This window comes from Channa argus, chromosome 13 (assembly GCF_033026475.1).
Source record: "Channa argus isolate prfri chromosome 13, Channa argus male v1.0, whole genome shotgun sequence".
In the NCBI taxonomy this organism is placed as follows: Eukaryota; Metazoa; Chordata; class Actinopteri; order Anabantiformes; family Channidae; genus Channa; species Channa argus.
The window spans coordinates 21,660,108-21,673,858 of NC_090209.1; the positions used below are offsets into that span (position 1 = coordinate 21,660,108).

Sequence of the window (13,751 nt, forward strand, 5' to 3'; positions counted from 1 at the left end):
GTGTTTTGATGTTGTCGGTCTGTCACTGAATAGGTAACATTTTGAAACAATGCATATACACACTTGAGCCAAAAGCAGTAGTTTTGTCGTCGTGCATTTATCTCCTCTAGCCTTGATTTTGTTCCAATTTGCCAGTTCGCAGCCGCTGCTGAAAGCAATATTGCCCATCTCCACTGCCTGAAAAAGTTTCCCCCTGTGTCATTAGCAGTCGGTTGCCAAAGTGATTGAATTCACACTACACTGGTTATCTTCCCAAAGGCATTTGTCATATTTCTTGAGACTGACTTCACTTCATATCTGATAAAATTCATAGCATCTGTGAATCTGTTCTACAGGTAAATCACAAAACATACACTTTTCTTCTGTGTGTGTAAACAGATAACCACTAATATATAAATTGTGCCCTGTTAAAGTAAATATAAGTCTCTGCTGTCACTTCCTGGATATGTAAATATATATAAATCAGCTGTATTGTGACAGCAGATAAACAGAGAGGAGCATTAGGAGCAACCAGGCAGAAAATTGCCAGAGTCAGAGAAACACTTGAGAAGGCCATCAACAGGAATGTGTGTAAATACAAACAATGAGAGAAACAAACACCAAGACAAACAACCACAGAGACAAACAAATTTGCTGTGCTCCAATGAATCCCGGCATTGGGTTGGTACGGAAGACTCGGCTGAGTCTGGGCCCAGGGGTTGGTTCAAATGACTTCATTCAGATTCAAGGAAATAGGAAAATTAGGACTATAATAAAAAGTAAAAAAAAAAAAAGAAACAAAAGTAATAGAAAAACTGCTTTATTTGCGTTTATTTTCCTTTCGACAAGCTTGCCTGCTTATTCATTTATAGCTTGCAATTTCCCTGCCTGTTAATTAAGTCGTTCATTCATTTTGCATGGGGTTGCTTTTCACTCTCGATAGTTCTCGTCCCACAAATGGATTCAGCAGCACATGAATGACAGCAGAGGCACAAAATGGCTGCCAACTAACATCCCCACAACAAGGTATTGTTAGGTATTATTGTTTAAAATGCCACAAGTGCAACTACATAACTACAAAATTTCTATTGATGGCACACAAGTACTGCCTTCAGGTTTGGTTGAATGTATCATAAATGTATGTAGTGCACACAGTGATGTGGTGAAAAAGGAAAAAAAAAAAACAGAATGGAATCCAATCCCACTAAATGATGTGAAAAGCATGCGGCGACATGTCAGTGGAGGCTCATTCAGGTGTGGCTTTCTGGAGTTGAGTTATGTCAGCTGGGCCGCTACTCATCCAAGTAGCTGCTTCTTCGGACTGAATGGATGGAGTAGCGAAACGTTTCCAGCTAACAAGAACCAAGACCCGTTGACATGACCTGACTTTCAGATGACATAAAAAGTAGTTTCACAGTGAAAAGTTATGTGTAACTTTGGAGTCAAGTGCGAAAAAGAAGAACTTAGAACTGCCATCTAAAGCTCAAAGTCATAAATGCCATAGTTTTTTTAGAACTGTGCAGTGAAAAAATATACTGTCCTCTCATTTATTTCAATGTTAGCACTCTGGAGCTGCCAACACACACACATCTGCTGTGTGTCTATAATGTTAGCAGCATTCTGCTAATGTTGGCACAAACCTCTTTGCAGACACAAATGTCAGCGTTAGATCTTTCTGCATGGACTCTGCAAGTCCCATTATGTCCAGTGATGATGCTTTTTATTTGTTAATGTTAGCGGAAGACTAATTATTGCAACGGTTAGAATAAAATCATTTGGTTAAAGGACTAGTCCACCAATTAGCATAATCTAATTAGCAATTAGCAAAATCTAAAAATCAAAGCGGCAGGAGAGATATCCGCACATCCTTCCATATCAGAAACACACTAACACTAAATGCTACAGAAAATCCAACCCCACCAAACTCATCCTTAACATCCTTCTCTTCCCTTTGTTACAGACAGTGACATTAACAGTGTAGCATGGTATTTTCCAAAATACAGACCTAGAGAAGGAATGTTGTCCCAGCTGAGATGGAGGATGTAATGATTGTCCGTGTAAAAAAAACTTTTCATCAGCTTGGCCTTTTTTTTTCTTTTTTTTTAATGCAGTGATATTATCTATAACATATTGATTTTAGACCATTTCCGGGGTTTATTCACCTTCTCTTTAGGTTTCATTTTTATATTTTTCTGTGGGTGTTTATTTAGGTCCTGTATATTCATGAAGAACCTGCCTGACTGAAGTCATCTGTTTCTGTCAGAAGAAATGCTCATTATGAGTCACTGCTTGTTCTGCATCAGCCGTCCCGAAGCAGTTTATTTAACTATCTGGGCATTGACCTTTTTAATATGTGAAATTGCAGCCCACTGGTTTTGACTCTTATGTCATTTCTTTCTTTCTTTCACATCCCTTTTTTAATTCCTTCATATACAAATTACCGTACTTTCACATAACATGGTTTTATAGTCAGTCTTCTCTTTTGCCCCATTCGTCCTTTACCGAGTCTCTTCTTACTGCCCACTTTCTGCCTTCTTTCCACCCTCTATGGTAACCTGACCTCCTTACATTCAGTCAATACAGTAGGTTCAAGCTGCATTTTTCAGCACAGGGAATTAAACTGTTGGCTTTTGTAGCCTAGCATCATTGATAATCATTAGAAAGCTGCATCAGGCTCCAGATGTACAGAAACTTAATATAGATATGTGGATGAGCGTTGGCCTTGATGCCGCTAATTAGAGGATGAATCACCACGATGAGTGAGTTGGCTACATAGACGGTCACGTGTTTTTGTAACGACGCCTTACTGCTGCAGGAAACAGGTGTGTGCATGTATGTAGCTGCACACATACACTTATAAGCCGGCCATTTTTGCACATTTACAGTATTTCCATAGTGTCACTGGTCCAACTGTGGCGTGCATCTTGCCAGCCATCTCCATATGGGTTGCTCTTTTTGATCTCTAACCAAGTGAGTGCTTTTCTTTTGTTCACCCACTCCCCCATTCCTTCAACAAGTCAATTAGCAGGAGCCAGACACCCTCTCTTTGTGTGTGTCAGCTAGAAGTGTCAGAGTTACAGCTGTCTTCCCTTTGTGGAGCTCAGGCTGGTACACAGCTCCGAGTTGCCCAGCTCAGAGGCTCTGGGGCTGGAGTTGGCACAGAGCAACCTTTCCTTCTCCCTCTGAGTCTTTCTGGCTGGGGGTGCTGCCTGTCACTGACATCCTGTGCGCGTGCGCACATGTGTCTGTGTGTGTGTGTGTGTGTTTGTGTGTGCGCGGACATGCATGCATGTATGTGTATTAATTATTCAAAGTGTATTAAAGCTTAAAGATGCATCTCTGATCGTTGGCGTGTTTAATGGAGAGAGACAGATGAGCTGAGAAGAGAAAGGTGGGGCAGGGCAGGAGTGTGGCAGTGGCCTAGTTGTTAGAGAAGAAACGAGCTTGCTAGAACATACAGGGACCTCATTTATAAATGTGTGCACACTGTGCATGGAAATGAGAAAAAATGGCTTCTGCAAAAGATAACGTTTCATAAAACTGTGGAGACTTTCCATCATGCAGGTCCTTCTTTCACAAATTCTAGCAAACCTGCTTGTTTTGCTCACAGGGGCTTCACAATTTTACCCTTGTAAAATTAAAATGTAGTATTATTTGGTGAAAGAAACTGAATTTTAGGAGAGCTATGACTACACCACTGCTTGACGTGTTCCTTCCAGAATAAGGTTACAGGTCAGGATAAAAAAAAAGGATTTAATTAGGTTTGTGTTTGGAAGCTCATTTGGATTGTCTCATTATGCTTACAATATTTCAGATTGAACAGTGCTTTTGTCCAAATTGCTTAAGGCCAATTTGTCAACAAGACAACAACTAGAATTGAGTCAATATGTTATTTTTAGTTTGCATACTTAATTAAGGCTGGGTTGGGGGAAAATAATTAAGACTAGGACGGGAAAAAAATGGAAGATAGGTCAGAGGAAGATATGATATACTGTAGGAAGAACAAGCTAGATAAAGAAAAGAAGGTAGCAAAATGTCCTGGGGAGGGCCAGACTGTAAATGAAACACGGGGAAGGAAGAAACAGGCTTTCAAATTAGAAAACGTAAGAATAGAAGGAGAGGATGGATAGAGTAAGTTGATAGGAGGAGGAGGCAAGAGATGTTAAATCATTTAGAAGATGAAAGGATACTTGAGCATTGCGGTTTGTATGTCCTAAGCATCTACTCTGTAAATCCTCGTCGTTTTGCTAAAGCTATTGGCCCTGTTTCCTTCTTTTATGGACGTTTTGGCTGCAGACAATGTAATAATAATAATAAGTTATAGAATTTGTTACCAATCTTTTGTTCATTGTACTAAACCTGAGTTCATTGCATGGCTTCTCCCATTATTACATATATACAAGAGAGCAGATTTAATATTTGTGTGCAATGAGCTGTTGCTGATGAATGCATGCACATGTTAGCTTTAGCAGTCTATGAAGACCTGCATTTCTCAGGTGTCTTAAATCCAAATGATGCTTTTCTGTGTTGTTGTTTCCCACCTGACCCCACTTTTCCCACACACCAAAGGCTTAATAAACTTCACTTCACAGTTGCTCTGAAGGCACATGTGGAAAATTAGTTTTGAAAGAGTTTTGATGGTGCCCACTGTCTCAGTGGATACATTTAATGGTCATTAAACTGCTGAATAGTGCACTGAAGAGGGGAGGTAGAGGAATTAAGTGTGGGGTATCAATGCTGTTCAGTTCATTGTGCTATACTAACAGAGGTAATTTGGTTATATCAAACAACAGCAAAGCAGTTTTTTTTTTTTTTTATTCTTATTAGGATCAGATTTACCTACTAAACCCTGCCCCCTAATAAAACATGTATTAAATGAACAGTTTTTTATATGTCTCTTAGAAAAGAAAAAGAGCCAGGTTCCCTCTAAAGATACATATATCTCATCTCTACACCTACATTTACAGATACACATAGCTGATTTCCTGTGCTAATTAATAAGCGGAAACACCCCACATTAGAACTATTATTCCTATGCATTTCGATTGGCTGATTGCAGAAGAGTCAGTGGGCCAGTAGCTGCACCTGCTTGTTGTTGCAGCAATAGGTGTTTTTTTGTTTTGTTTTGTTTTTTTAGCTACAAACTAAAGATCATCAAAAATTTGTTCAAAATACAAAATAATTCTTTCAAATAACAAAAAATCAATAAGTAATAAATGGAAAATCGATCAATTAAAAGAAACATGTAAATAAGAATAAATAACGAGGATGAGTGATGAGGGAGGGGGGATTACAGAAGAGGACGACTGAAGGAAAACTAAGATCCCGCTTCTTAAAGTACAGCTACTGTAGTTAGCCACTGGGATGCTACAGGTTTGTTAGCATAACATTGTGTGTTTTATTGCTTACAGAGTGTGTGGGAATAGCTAGTTAATTAAAGTAAGTGTGTGCTTCAGGGTTGTGTAGCCATTAACATTGTGTACATTAAATCGACTAAAATAGTGTCTGGAGTTATGTTGGTCTGAATGCATAATTGGCCATGTTTTTATGTTTTATGGTAATTAGCCATGTGCAGCTGGTTTCTTTCAGGTGCTGATTCCCTGTTGAAATTATTGGAGAGTGGATCTAAAAAAGAGCATTTACTGCTAACTGAGGGAAAAGAAGTTTTAAGTTATATCTGTATTCAAACCCATATTTCGTTTTGTCCTGTGTTGTTTCCAACCTACTGTTTATCATAACTACTGCTGTATGAAAAGTTTGCCCCTTACATCCATTGCAGTTGACTTGTTCAAGGTTTGGCAGGTGTGAAGGCTGAAACGCTCAGGAAACATGATAACGCTTTACATTGAAGCAGGTAGGACAGCTAGTGGAGGCCAACCTTGGCACCCTGGACAAACATTGTTTTTGCTTTTTATCATAAGATTTATGTCTGCCAAGTATTGAAGACACAGGCATTGCTGAAGCTGTGAATAGGTTTTCAAAGTAAAATCTGCACCTGTTGAAGGCAGTGATGAAAATTCTATTTTCTCTCCATCTCAAATCTGATATTTAAAAGTGTAAGTGCAATCAGAGGGAAAGTACAAAATGAAGGTGTTATGTTCAAGCTGTTTTAAAACAGACTACATTACAGCAGTGAAAAATAATGATCCGGGCGGTAAAATAACAGTAGTCCTGTTTATTTACAATGAATAGCTTGGGTGGGGGTTGGGCGTTCACATGGCAGTTAATTCTACCTACTGTATAGTACCAAAGGTACATGAAGGTACGTCCTTGAAACTAAAGGATTAAGCACATATTTATCGTTATGATGATGTGCTAAACATTTCGAAGGCCGAAACAGGTGTTTTTTTAAAAGTTTTGGCTGCTGGTGTCCATGCAATACTCAGTTTTAAACATATAATCTCCGATAACCTGGGCAAAGTTAAATTGCATCAAATAGACAAAGCAGGTATTTTTTCAATGTTTAAATGGTACGGACATCTGACGGTCCATTTGATTTTGATCTTTACTGGTAAGACCAAATTTGAGTGTGTCTTCCTTCGACGGTGATGTAGCCTTGTGGTGTCACCTTTGATTGGGTCTCTCCAAAAGGTAGCAAACGTCATAAAATGCATACAGTTCAAATCACACGCATTGTGGCACATAAAACCTCTTTTTGCCGTACAAACGTGCAAGGTCCAAGTGGTCTTTTTATTGAGGAAGTTCCTTGCATACTGTAAGGTTCTTGGTGCATTTTCTGCTGTATTTTTCTGTTAGCTTTGCTGTTTCTAAAGTTGACAAGCAGTGGGGATTTCTTTGGAGTTTGTGAGGGTCAGGTTTCTCTTGACAAGTGACGATAAAAGGTGACAACCAGCTTTGATTAAAAACAGTGAAGGGATAAAGTTTTCTCACGTACAATAAGCAATTTTTTCTGACATCTGATTAAGCTGTAATAAAGTCAAAGCCTTTGCCCATGTTCATATATTTAAGCATGAGAATCTGGGTTCATAAAAGTACGAACTCTTTCTGTGTTTTATCTTTACTGCCGCACCAGTCTCACTCCATATCCCCTGTAGTAAAGGACTGCGAAGAGTGGGTGGACACTCCAAAAGGCTTCTAACACAGTTCAAAGTGTCCTTTATTGAACAGAAAAGCTCCTACTCTGGTGCTGTGGGGTGCCTGCCCCGCTTCCACCTGAGACTACGACTGAGGAACTTGGTTCATTTCAGCAAAATAGATGAAAAGTTTTTCTTGTCGAAATGAAACACGGGGGATGAGTCACAAATCTAGAATGAAACATGAAACAGGTCCCGCAAACAGGAGCCATTGCTTTCCAAAGTTATTGGCCCCCGTGAAACAGCGTGCGAGATACTGCTGTAGCTTTGGTTGGAAAGTAGGATGTGTATTGCTTAAACTTTTCCAGCCTAGCACCTTGGAGTCTAAGAAGCTCAATCTCTTTTCTCAGGACTAATAATAGTAATCACAAATTTCCCCAAATCCAGTCGGCAGTTGATAGGATACTCTGAGCGTTTGACTTGAACTTTTAAAGTGACCTTGAAAGGTTGGCAGATTCTTAGATGGGTCACAGAAGTCTCTTATTAAACACTGGGTCATGGTCTAAAGTGGGTTTTGAATCTGTTTTTGGTTCATTCCCTCATGACAAGAAGCACTTTGTCATTTTCCGCTCATAGGACGAAACCAAATTCATCAAATTCTGATCCTGCGGGCTGAAAAAGAGAGAGAGCAGAGTGCTGTTGTAACTTCTCATTATCTGTCATGTATCTACTGTGTCACCCTTAGAAATACACACACACACACACTGCCACAAACAATTTGTGCGTTTTAGAGGCTCCTATCGATCCACTAGCTGATGCTTATCGGCTACAACCTCCTCTTTGACCATCCAGACCTGATAGCATCCAGATAGACACACAATCACACATGGTTATCAGAGATAGCACACAGTGCACCGCTATTCTAATGGAGACATGTGATGAAGAGCTTTGCACAATGGGGTTGAGCTCTTTTATCCGTAGTCACAACATCTTTCTGTAACTTCCTGGCTTGAATCTGTAACACAAGCCACTCACTGTGTACTGCTGAATAAACAATTTTACAGATCTTCTGTACATTAGTATGGCAGTTACTTGGGCTGTGTCATAACAGACACAAAGCCTTCAAAATTAATATATCTGTACTTTGGCACTTTCTGACCTTGTGCTTTGTGCAGATTTGATTTAAACACAAATCTGGTCCACTTCGCCCCTCAAGGGCTGCAGCCTTGCTTGTTTTCCAACTATCCCTGCTTATCCCACTGCTGATTACCTGGAACTGGCTTGTTCAGGCAATCAAAAACTGGAAGATGAGGATTCAAATCTTATGGAAAGACAGTGAATGCAGCCTCGGGGCTAAGGGTGTGAGTGTAGGCAAAGGGTACGCTGCCAACTGCAGTTGTGTATATGAACGCTGTCCTATAGTGGCAAATTGACAAAGCCCACATGGTAATTATGTCGCCATGCTGGACGCCGTTTGTATACACACAGACTAATCATGACAGATTATGGATGTTCTGGCTTTCAATGCCCCACTTCATAGGAATAAATTAGCTTCATGTTTTTGCCAGGAAGTGCTATTTTGTGGCGACTGTATATCCTTGAGGGTTCCACAATTTTTTATGTATTTTAGATGTGTTGGAAATTCCCACTTGAGCTTTTTTGGGCTTTTACACGCCTTAAATATGGCGGGTACTAACAAGTGACTAAATGAGAAATTGGAAGCTTAGTGGTGGTTGCAGTCATCTGGCCGTGGTGTTAATTTCTAGCCTTCTAGGCAATTGCTTTTTTACTTCTGGCTCTTTTATTCAGGCTTCAAAATTCATAAAAGCGGCATTCTTCTGTAAAATATATATTAGTGAATATAACCTGTAAGTATCATAAACTTCTGTATGTGACAATGCTTATTTTCTGAAATTCTACAAAGAAAAGTTTCAATGGAAAAATCCAAATAACTAAGGAGATGCTAACTTCCAGGTTGGCCAACAAAAATACATCATCCCTATTTACAACTTATTGTATGTCTGGGAAGTGCAGTGCAAAAGCACCACACTAGTACACAGGAGTAGAAGTTTGGCCCATTTCTGGCGTGTTTGTTAAAAGGGTTTCAAAAGGCAAGAGATTTACATTGCTTACAAAGGAGAAACAGCGCAGCACATATTGTACAAACTAAACCAGAGTGTCTATGAGCTGTACACAATCCACATATCAAACATTATTTTTCCGTAGCAGCAAGGCCCACAAGAGTATCATAGCACAGCGTGGTTGCTGCGCAGATGGATATTAGTTAATGTCTGGCCTTCATCTGACCTCTCTTCCTGGGTTTGTTCATGAAGAGATCTACAGCATTTTGTGCATAGGCTGCCTCTGAGGAGGGCGTCATATTGTGTAGCACAGGATGTGCTCTGAATGTAACAGAAATAGGCTGTGGATGTTGTGATGCATAGGTTGATAATCTATCAGTTTTAAGTTGTCTCCTCTTGCTATAGACAGACACTGAGAGCTAAAGAAAAAAAGTTGTTAATGATGAGAGAGGAAGACTCGGGAGAAAAGATGTGTCTAGCGAGGAGAAAATATTTGAGGAGAACTACTGTATATAGATAGAGCCTTGTCTGTGTTGATTGAGTGGAGCAGTCTTTTGGGTTTTACCAGCATTAACTATTGCACATCCTTGTGGTACTGTATTCTCTGGTGTATGTGTGTGTCTGTTATCCTCTGTTATACTTATTCTCTAAGGACATAACTATATTAATGTCTAAATCGGAGACACTGCCCAACCGAAGAATCTTCCTCCCTCTCTCTCTGATGTGGTCATCATATCAGGTTCTTTTGTTACTTTGTGTGTGTGTGTGTGTGTGTGTGTGTGTGTGTGTGTGTGTGTGTGTGTGTGTGTGTGTGTGTGTGTGTAGCAGCACTGGTCGATGAGGTCTTGCCCCCTCCTTTCTTAAATGGTTCATTGGACTGTAACACTAATCCACAGGGACCCTCTACACTGTTGTGACCCCTTGACACTCACACACAGACAAACAGACACAGACCCCTTCATCCATCATATTCACTGCTTGTCAGAGGGTTAGTGAGGTGGCCTCATGGGTGACAGCCGGTAGCCAATCGGGGCTATCGCCCTTAATCCTGACATTACCGCAGATGTGTCTCCATCCTGATAGGAAGTAATTAGAAGCGGGGGAAAGACGGTAAACGAATAAAACCATGACTTTAGTGGCACATAAATGAACCAGTGTGAAAAAATAGCCAGAGCCTGAAGTTTACACATCATTATTGTTAAGTGATCTGCTAGAGACAGGTGAGGCAGAAATACACAACGCCACGCGTCGGATTGCGCTGCCGATATTAGCGTTTGCGGCATTGCCATTACTCCGGTGTGAGAAAACTACAGTCTAAAATTGTTGTTAGTTAATGTTGATAGTTTATACATAATATTTAATGTAAATTGAGGTGGTAAAAATGTTACTTCATTTAAAAACAATGTGTTTATTTCAATGTAATTATTCAAGAAGATGCACCATTTTTGTTACTTGATGTCGAGAGAACTTTTGTACTAGTTAAAGGTGCAATATCTTTACGTTTATGGTTAAGTTTGCATTCTCCTGAATTCAAACTGCATGTAGAGAGATGCACATCCATCTCTAAACCTAACAAAATAGCAAAGTATATTCAGCTAGTCCCAAAGTTCTTTCATCAACATAAGACGGGAACGAGTTTGTTAAAAAAATACTAAATACAATATTTAAATTTACAGTGGTGCAAAAATTTAGCATCCCCCGTTGATAAATTAACTCAAAATTAACTTTCACGTTTGATGAAGAACATTTGTACTAGCTCACTGTGCACTCAATATTATGTTGATGAAAAAAAAAACTTTGTTTTACTCTTTTTGCCATTTTGAAACAGGTGCATGCACACTTTTGGACCTAACCGTGAGCCTATAAATTGGAGAAGTAGTCAGGTTCCAGAAATGTAGCCTAGGGGTTTTGCACACACAGGGTACAGTCCCACAGCAGCTGATAGAGACCTAATAGAAGTTTTATACTAGTAGTATGGAAGACAAACTCAGATTGACTTTTTTTTTTCTGAGGGCTTACCATCCCACCTTTGATCACAGTGTCTGTGTGTTTGATTTAGCCCCAAGGCTACTGTAAAACACTCCACAAGCCTAAGACTGCACTAGCTTACCACATAGAGCCAGAGGGCAAGATTTAGGGCTGGTTGTGTGTGTGTGTGTGTGTGTGTGTGTTAGTGTAGTGGTAGTTAATGTGTGTTTGACTTGTGTTACTGTATGTGCATTTTGGGTACACCTAGATGTAACGTAGATTGTGTGTCTGTGTGTGCCTGCATTGCCTGTCTGGGAATTAGTTTTGATAGATGTAAGTGGTGTGTATGACTCCCATGTTGCACCACTCCACCCCTGCCTTTCTCTGTTGGGAACTTGACCTCTTCGGCTCTAATCCCCCACTTTAATAAATGAGTGTATGGCTCCCCGGACCTCGCCTCCTCCTCCTCTCCCCTCCGTCTTCCTCGCTTCACCTCTCCCCACCTCTGTCTTGTCTCATGGTTTATCTCTGCTCATCCTCTGCATCACTGTTCATCCCTGACTTTTACCGCAGTAAATGTAATTCTCGACAAGGCGCTCATTTGGATGCGGAGCTCTGGTAATTGTGCCAGGAATCCTCCCGTTGTCACCAGTGACAGACTGGTTATACTGGGAAGCTTTCAGTTGCCGTGTAAATCTGACAACAGTTGTTTCTGGAATTGAGTTGCATGTTCACTTTACTCTTCAAGGTTCAAAAACAAGGTGATAATAATAGAAGAAAAGGAAGACGAAAGCTGGAGAGAACACAAAAAAGATCAAGTGTGAGTGAGAGCAAGAAAGGAGGAGGAGAAGACTGAAAACGAGATATTAGATGAATCCCCCAGGTAAAGAGATTGTTGTTTCCCATTGTGTAGAACTGCTGCACTATCTGATGCAGACTCAGCTCTGACACCTGTCACCATTCCTAATGAAACTGCTCCGACAATCTTCTGCTCCTGAATCTTTTGTTCACTCCCCCTCTCCTTTGTATGTGCATGTGTGTGGTTCCCTCTCTTTTCCCTTTATGTGTCAGTGAAATTCTTTGTACGTTATGTAGGCCCTTATGTGGGGGATGACTCTGTATGTGTGTGTAAGTGTGTATTATCATGGTCCTCAGAGGAATGCGATGCTGTGCTTTTTATCCTGACTCCGATGCATCAGTAATAAGGAACAGACCTTAGGATAATGTGCGCATGTTGCTGTTGAAGCAATAGGGACTGGAATGTGCAGCACAGAGGCACAGATGTGAAGTGGTCTTTGTGTGTGTGTGTGTGTGTGTGTGTGTGTGTGTGTGTGAGAGAGCCATACAGGATTTCCATGCTACAATTGAAGCAGATGCTTGAGCCAGCCAGCCATTCCAACATTAACAATGATTGCCACTTCAAACTAGATATGACTCTGCCATCTAGTCAAAGCCTCTGCACACATATCCCATTTGCTCAACAGTGCTCACAAAGTGGAGCGAGATGGCTGGCAAACATACCACTAAAGTGAAACGGAACCATCCTAATTATAAATATAGTTAGTTACTAAAAAAGGAAATCATTACTCTTTGAAGTAATTTATGGATAGTATTTTTTTGGGAGGGGGGTCACTTGTAGGCAGTGGAACAAATTAAAAGCACTGAGATAACGTCACTTTACCTCATTTAGTTTGCATAAACTTAACTGAAAGTGGCTACTAGGTTAATGAGTGTGGAGCTTGCGGACCCCAAAATCAAAACAATTAGCTAAAGGCTCGTAATTATTTGGGTGATCATTTGTTTGAGTTCTTTTTCACGTTACACATAGTTATTTGCTTCATTGTCATGCGAGAGAGTATTTATTAAATGCATCTTTGAGGGTACCTAAGAACAGTGTGTATACGTGAGGAGTTCAGGGACCACACACAGTGTAGGTCAGTTGCATTTTGGAAGCTGCATACCAATCACAGAAGCTGTTCATCAACCTCCATCCATTTTTATATACTGCCTTTCCATAAAGCATTAGCCTGATCACCTGTACTGTGCTGGAGTAAAGAAAGCAGGTGCCATTGTGTCCAAAACACGTCCCCCCTCTGCATTCTCTCTGCCATTCCTAAGCCAGTGTGCACGTCATTGGCAATTCTTCATTACAGTATACCTCAACACAGAGCAAACTGATATGGAGCTGGTGGTGTGTTTTAACTTTAATTATTCATTTCCGATTGAATAGAATGCAGTTCCTACTGATATATTATTGCAGATATAAATGTTCATTATTCTAATGGGAAAATTATAGTTTCCTTAATGGTGCTTGAAGTGGAATATGGCTCAGTTTATAAATTCTAGTTGGGTATCTGTATGACCTTTTTGATTGTTTAGCACACCTTTATATGAATACCAAACGCACATTAGTGTAAATATCACTAGTTCAGTGTTAATTACAGACTGTGATATTCCAAAGGCTCTTTTTTACACACTTGTGTTGCAGGAAATGTCTTAACAAGGCTTAATACCCTTAATAATTCTCTGCAAACAATTTCCCCAGCATGTTAGAACAATACATTATAAGCTCAATCACTCCCGCATTATCAGTAGAGTCCCTTGAATCAAGCAGTGTTATGTTAAAGGAGTTTTATAATGACATGTAGTTGACCTGATGATTGACTGAACTGCTGTAGAAGTAAATAAT

At 40.1% G+C, this 13,751-nt stretch overlaps 1 protein-coding gene across 3 annotated transcripts in view; it reads left to right on the top strand.

Moving 5' to 3' along the window:
- Positions 1 to 13,751, top strand: part of LOC137139671 (plexin-A1-like) — a 236,566-nt gene that overhangs the window by 142,278 nt on the left and 80,537 nt on the right. The window lies entirely within an intron of this gene.